Here is an 8,004-nt window from a genome sequence, read left to right as displayed (position 1 = left end):
TGACAGTCCGAATAAAATCAAGATCTAGTTTCCAGCCTCCTGCAGAACTGAGGAATTGCTGGGTTCAACATTTGGTCCCAGGGCAAAAGAGCAGCTTTAGATGTGGACTCTGCTCAGGAGTAAGAACTTTAAACACTGAAGTTACAGGTCTTGAGCCTGACTCCCTCATGTCAAGAAAACAGGTAAAAACATGAACACTCCCCACTAAGCCACAGGAGATTAATTTCCCCTCCCCGTGCCAGGCACAAACCAACCCAAACCCCTCTTGTCTGCATAGCAAAGTGAGAAGAAGATCTATCTGGGCTGCAAACAAGGGAATAGCCCGTAGGAAGACAAGGGATGCAAGTGACTCCCTCGTCCAGAAATGACACCCTTGGAGACATGAAAAGCAAAACTTTAAATAGCTGTTTACCAACTTCAGCTTGAGCTGGTTAACGTAAACCCTGCAGACATCCACTGGCAGGCACGGATACATATGCGGCGTGTTAAAAGGCACACACAAACAAGAGCGGGGAAGAGGCAGGGAAACAGGGATGTGTTGGCACCACTCCTGGAGCAGCAGCTCCCAGCCCTCCCCGGACTCCCCAGCTCGCTGATGTCAGGCTGCGGCGCTGCCGTTAAAGGGGCGATGTTAACTCCAGCCTCTGCAGGGGCTGCTGCCCTTCCAACCATCCCGGAGAAGCTGGGAGGGAAGGGGATAGAGTGAAGAAAATAGAGTTTTCCTCTTTTTCCATTTCTTGTCTTTGTGCTCTGGGGGGTGATGGTTCCTTGGCTTCTCATGCAGAAGCTGCTTCTCTTGCTCCTGTGGGTCTCTGGTTCTGTACTGGGGAAGAAATGGTACCTAGGAGACTCAGTCAAGTAAAATAGAAAAATATGAGTGGAAAAGCACTAGAAAAATAGCAGAAAGGCTCTGGGCAAAGTGAAGATCTCAGTCTGCCATTATTTGTAGCTCTATTTGGGAAGTTTTAACAGCTCATCGCTGCACAGACACGAGCTCTCACTCATGTTAACACACCCAGGCAAGCTGATCAAACTAATTAATATGTAAGCAATGTGTCAAATGCAAGGCTTTATTTTTGCAGGCAAGTGTGGTCTTGTCTGAGCCCTGAATTCATTGTGATCTATTTTTTCCCTGCTGTTCTACAGGGTGGGTCCTTCATACACTCATTTTTCCGTCATGACAGCCTTCTATAGCTTTTTGGAACAGCTCCTCCAATTCAGGGGCAACTTTAATTCTGAAGTGACATTTTCTTTGCCACCTGATGCATCTTTCAAGTCAGATCACTGGGGGTCAAAGTCGATGTTTACACGGGGAGGATGGACTGGGATACGTGAAGTGGCAACAGAAGCTCCACATGGTTTTGGCCCATGTTGCTGGGTGTAGCATGGACTTAAAGCATCCATGCTGACTCTGTAGGCTCTGGAGGGCAGGAGAGGATGCCCAAGAGGCACGTCACTGTAGATCCCATCAGCAGCCCTCTGAGCTGATTTCCCTGCCAGACTGCCATATCCTGGGGGTTTCCTTGCTCTATTCACCAGCCTCCCAAACCCCTTGGTGTGCAGAATCATAGCTCTCTGCAGGCTCACATGGACCAGTTCAGGGATCAGAGTTTTCTGGCCAAATATGACCCGAGACAGTGTGGGCTCCTAAATAAAGCTGAGAGGCAGTGGCTGAATGGCCACAACCTCATTTCTGCTGTCCCCAAGTGTCTAAAGCTATCTGCAGCCTCATGCATCCCCATTCCCTCCTACTCCAAACCCCAGCCCTAATATCTGCAGTGTCCCAGTCCTCTACTGAGTGGCTCAGGTCTCCAAACCAGTTCTATCAGACCCCTAATTAGCTGGCCTGGGTAATTGCACTGACTCCCTTGGTTACAGCAGATCAGCCCCAAGGGACTCTGCACCCAGTGCTGCAGAGTCTACTGGTGGGGAGATGGACAGGGGCCTGCAAAGGGAATGGGGTGGAGAATCTGCCCCAGCTGCATTACCTTCTCTGGTGTTATCCCCACCTGTCCAAAAGCAGAATCTGCCATGGCCAGGCCTGGCCACTCACATGGCTGTGTGAAGTGTCCACTGAGAGTAAAGGCAAAAAAAGGCCACTGAGAGGAGGATCTGGTGCTGGCTGGGCAGGGTGCCAGGCAAAGGTCACCTTGTCTTATGTACGCTGTTACCTGCTCTTTGCCTAAAACATCCAGCTAACACATAGCTACCTCAGTGATGCCAGGGGTGTTGAGTCTCGTGCCCACTTTACTGGGGCACTTGCAAAAATGTTATCTGAGGCCTCACCGTGCAGTAACAGAAGTGGGCATGCTGAGTCCTTAATGAGGAGTGTTTTCTTCCCCCAGTGTTGATGGGACAGTGCAGTTAGACTGTGACAAACCAGCAGACAGACTTGGACCTGCTTTCTCACCAATAACTCCCATACTTGAAGAGGTCATCCTGGAGTTACTTCTGCATGTCCATGATGCTCACCAAGGAGAGTGAGCTCAGTCATGTTATCCAAAGCATTTCTTTAATGCTGGTGTCAAATTCACACTCAGTGAAGTTAGACAGGGATAAAACATCTGTGAGGCATAAATGTGGGCCTGCAGGAATAAGACTGTGGGATGAATCCACAGCTGGTGTAAATGATCATACACTGAAGACCAGCATCCTGCGAGAGCTTGTGGCCCTTGGGTCAGACCAGCACAGCCCACGCCACAGCCTCTCTCAGGCCCTGTATTGGGCACATTGCGACACGCGCACTGCTCCTTGTCGTGATGTATGTGACAGGGACAAAAGTTCTTGCAGATCCTGCTCCTCGACAGAGCTGTGACATCTCTCCTGCTCTCCCCCACCCTGGATGCTGAAGGAGACCCCACCCTCCAGGAGATGTGAGCTCTGCTCCTGGCATGTCTCCTCTGGCTCAGATGGGTTCCTGGAGCCCCCTCGTGGCTCTTACCGCTGACGAGGTCCCACCAAAGCCACCCTTGGGGAGCTGCCAGTGGGGCCCACAGCACCTTGCTGCAGGGTCTCTGCAGTCCCAGTGCTAGAGAGGCAGCAGGACCCACCGTGGGGGGTGACATCCCACTGGGGGACAGGACACGGAGGTGACGACAAGGACACTCAGGAGTCTGAACAGGGCCAGTAGTCCCACTGCAAATCTATCTCCCTGCTTTGTGAGCTTGGGATGAGACAAGTCCTTCGGAGGCTTTGCTGTCCCCTTCCCTTGGAGTCTGCTGCAATGGTCCCTGGCAGAGATGGCCCAGACCTGGAGGGATGGAGAGTAAAGATGTACAGGCATGGAAAAAGGGGGAAAAGAAAACACATGGAGATGGGGAAGGGAAGATACACAGAGGTGGGAAGAGGAGGCAGAGGGAGGCTTTGAGGAGACGAGGGGATTGCAGCTTGGAGGCAGCGTGCGCAGAGGCGGTGCGCAGGGGAAGGCTTGCTGCCCGGGACGTGGGGACGTCCGTGTGTCCCACGGGGCCCCGCATGCCACTAGATGGCACTTGAATCTCTGCTTGGGGACAGCGGCCCGAGCGCGGTGCGACACGGGGGTCCCCGGAATCGCCGGGGCAGATTGGGGAGTGCTGGGCTCCCGGAGGCTTTCAAAACTGCTCCTTACAGGCAGTTCCCACGGGTAATTCTGCCCTGTTGGGCTGGATAAGAAGAAGTTTTAGAGGTGGGATGGCTTTTTGGGATAGATGGGTTGCACCCAGCTTTCCCTCCCTGCCCCTGGACCATGCTGGATCTCCTCTGGCTTCTGCCCTGCAGTAAGGCTCATGCCTCAGCCCTTTGCAGAGGTAACTTGCTGAGGTAGCACACAGCATCGACTAGAAGGTACCTAAAAGAAAATAATCTAGTGCACTATCAGCACAGCCCAGTGGCTATTTGCAATAAATTGATGCTTTATTTGGCTGCAAGAGAAAATCAGATCCATAATGGTGTGGATGGAAATATTGAGCACTCTTTTTCCCCTTTTCAGCCCCATCCTCTGCCCCTACATGCACACTCTGAGACACGGGTCATGGGATGCATCCTGACTATCAGAGCATGTTCATGACTGATATGAGATGATCTGAATTGTTTCAGCAACCTGGCATTCCCTCCTGTGCTGAGACTGGAGGATGCTTGAGGGATCCCAAAAGGGTACAGAGAGGAAAAAATGCATATAACGCTGAAACAAAACCAGGAAATCAGGATATTGTGTCATATATTGGCCCAGTCAAATATATCTTCTCCTACTGCTGGGTCCCAGCCACTGCATCCCTGGCTCCTGACAGCTCCCAGACCTGTTGGCTTTGTGCTGGTATTTAAACATGTGTGCTGGCCCTGACTTTGATGGGTGTTTTGGCATTGCTCCCCTCTGCATTTCACTGGAAGAGAAGCTCCTAAATGCTGTTGAGAGTGTGAGATTTGAGGTGCTGAGATAGCATCCATCATGACAGGATACAGGCTTGGCTGTGCCTACGCCACTGTTGAAGGACAGGCACAAGACTTGTGAAGGGTTTAGGCATTTAACACCCACAGAGGCAGGCAGTAGAACATCCTTTGCACACCTTTGAGAGAAAAAGACCTCTGAAACTTTATTTGAGCTGTGCAGAGGAAATCTGGGGGACAGGCTTCGAAGCCTATGGTCCTACCTCACAACCTGATGCCCCACGCTCTCCCCAGTCCAGGGGAGCTCTTGGCATGGGAAGGGGTCTGTTTCCATCTGCAAGTGCCCAGATCCAGCACCCTTTGCTTGTCCAAGCCCTTTTCTCAGTGGCAAGTGAGTCACGGGGAGCTCTGGACCCTACGAGGGTCCCACCTGGCCAATCCCTCTCCATACAAACCAGTGTCCTTTTAAAAGGCAGAGTGCAGTTGAATGCTTTCAGACAAGCCCAAATCCCTGTGATTTCCCCTGACAGAGCGGCCGTGAAATTGCAGTGGGGGCAGAGTGTGGCATGACTGATGTGATTACACGGGTGGCAGGGGATGATAGCAAATCCATGGCATTGGAGGGGACTGCACGCTGTGCCATGCTCCTGAGCACAGATAACGTGAGCTGACTGAGCTCAATCAACAGTTTGTTTGCAGGACCTTGCTTCCCTGGAAAAAAAAAAAAAAAACCAAACCCCAGAAAAATCTCAGAGCATTGTTTCCTGCTCTTTTTTCATTTCCGAAAAGTTGGCTTGGCTGAAGCTGGTGGGTGCTGAACCATGATGTGAGTCATTGCTGGCCCTGATAGCACCAGCCCCTGCTCACATGCCCAGGGTTCACTGCAATTCCCCTAGCTCGTAGTTCCCAACATTTGGGCCTGCAGCCCCTGTTCTGGGTGTGTAACTCTCTGCCCTAAATGCAACCTCTTTCTCTTCTTGGGAAGCCTGAAAACCAACAGCTTGGGGAACCCAAAGCTTCCTGCTACCAGAGAAGACAGATGTCTATTTCCTCTGGGGGTCAGTAGACCCTTAAAGCTCCCCCAAAGGGAAGCCCTCTCTACTGGGTTGCTGCAATCATTTCTAGACCTGGTGGTGGCGACGCTGTAATGGACATGGAAGCCTGCAGGTCTTTGCTAGTTGCAATGATGAACAATCCCATCCCTGCAGGTTGCCTGCTCGCTTGCATCTAGATTATGGCGGCATGAGGTAGGATGGTGACCAGGAAGCCATTCACCATGAGCGGTGGGTCTTAGTGGTGCCATTAGGTCCTTGGTGGAGCTGGGGTGAGCAGGTAATTTGCTGTGTGTCACTGGCACTAGGGACACTGCACACGTGTGCCATGACCAATGCATATTTATGCTTCAGGCCCCTCCCTGTATCCTTGGTATGAAGCATTTTCAAGGCTGGTGGTGGTGTCCTTATGATGTTGGCTACCTCAAGCAACACGGCCTGGAAAGAAAAGGACCCAAGGAAGGTCTGGTGTATGGAGAAATGCCACTGCGACATCCAGTACTTCTGGACTTGGTGAGGCCAAAACTGATGCCAAACCCTTGGTGCTGGACTGGTTCAGTGATGAGGCAGCTCCTCCTGTACAGGCGCCAGTGCCAAGTGACTCATTTGCTCCCAGCCAGGAGTGGAAACATCTCCTATTGCCGCCAGCATGGAAAACACATTTGCAGTGCCTTTCAGTCGCTCCAGGAATCGTCCCTCTTGCTTCTGACATGTGGCCACCTCTGAGGTGGTACGTGACAGCTGAGTTGTTGTAGAGCTGCTAAGGCCAGAAGGTCATACAGATGTATGGGGGAGGTTGCAAGAGAAAGGTGTCTCAGACAAGTCCTTTGACTGTTGATGCTAATGCACACCCTGTTATTGCTGGGCCCCACAGCCACAGCTGGATGTGTGCCTTGCCTGACAAGCTGCACCTCACACACAGTGTGGCATCCATGGTGGGGGCCCTACCTCAGTTCCCCTCAGTGTCACTATCTCACAGTGAGGATGACTGTCAAGGCATGTGAGATGCTTTGGTGTTGGAAGGGCCTAGCCATTAATCATAGTGGCCATACAAATGTTGAAGTCATTGCTTCACTGACTGATAAATATAATTCCCAGAGCTGCTACCTTTAATGTGGCCAGATGAAGGGCCAGCTGTCCCAGCCCTCTGAGCACCCTCACCCAAGGAAGGTCTGGTTGTTTAACCCTTCCACTGACCATCCCTTGGAGCAGCAATATGAAGACTGAAAACTTGTGGCAATGCACAGACAGGGGAGGAGGAGAGGACTCAGTGAAGGAGGGATGCGGGGAGGGGACTGCAGGCTGTTTGCTTGCTGCTGTGCATAACTCCAAACCAGCCCTGGAGCAGTCATTCTTCATGTGAGCTGCCTGGGTCTTGCTGTGGAGTATTATCGACAAACACCAGCTCTGCTCTCATTAACAACCTGTTAATCATCCGCCGCCTGTCGTTAGGAGGTGTGCAGAGACCCCGTGAATGGCAGGCAATGCATAACGTGTTCTGTAGGCTGGAGGGGGAACACAGTTTATAGATCACATAGCTGGAGACAGGAGTGCTGGGTGGATTTTAACAACCCACCTGCATTTATGAGACCCAGCAATGGGCCATTAGTTATCTTCAAAATCTGCTGTGGCTTGTGCTTTTATGCACAACCGCATTTACAATGTCATTCAAGTCACGTTTTGGTTCTTACTCATGCCCCAACCAACCCCTCCAAGACTGAAAAACTGAGCTGACGATGAGCCATAGGTTTGGGAGAAGCAGAAGATTGTTAGTCCTGAGGGCAGCAGCGGGCAGAGAGGGATGTTGCCCTGGGCTGCATTTGTGGAGAGCAATTTCTGCATTATTCATGAGTGAGTGAGCTCTTTGGGGGTGTCTCTGCAATTTGATACCAAATATTTCTAGCATTGCAAAACAATTTGCACACAAGTGATTTCACACACTGTCAGGATGCGGCCATTTCTGGGGCAGAGTACATGTACCAAGAGCACATTACCAGTGCAGAAATTAAACGGGGGCAGGCTGGTGAAGAGAGAAGTCTGAAGCCAGTCTGTCTGAGACACCATCAGGCAGTGACCCAGATACACCTGTGCCCTTACTTACAGATAGAAGAAATTTAAACATCAGTTTTACACCTCAGACAAAGCTCTGCAGCCTCAAGGCAGGGCTCAAGACTGCTCAGAGCATGGTGCTGAGGGTGGCTGGAAATCGGAGGTTAATGCTGATCACTGGTCTGACTCAGGTGCACTGGATTTGCCTGGGGAACTGTTAGAGGGAGCCTGGAAATTGCATAAATAGCTACAGAGCAGCTGGGGCTTGTGTTGTTATATTGAGCTGTGGAGGGAAGCTTCCTTTGTCCCTGATCCTCTGCTCTTTCCCTTGGCACCGGATTTAGGACACCTAAGAGTGTGAGTAGCTGCTCAGAAAGCTGAGGGATGTGGTCTGGGTGAGGTGCGGTGTGCCTAGTTCTTGAGAAAGCCTGGTGGTGGAGGTGGGGACACCTGTGACCTCCTCCAGGAGAAGGATGTAGGCTTGTCTTGCTATGGAGGATTTTTTTGCAAGCCAGTTATGTCCATTTTCTCCTTAATGGTA

The sequence above is a fragment of the Strix aluco genome, chromosome 9 (assembly GCF_031877795.1).
Source record: "Strix aluco isolate bStrAlu1 chromosome 9, bStrAlu1.hap1, whole genome shotgun sequence".
Classification (NCBI taxonomy): Eukaryota; Metazoa; Chordata; class Aves; order Strigiformes; family Strigidae; genus Strix; species Strix aluco.
Note: the sequence above shows the minus strand (reverse complement) of the source record.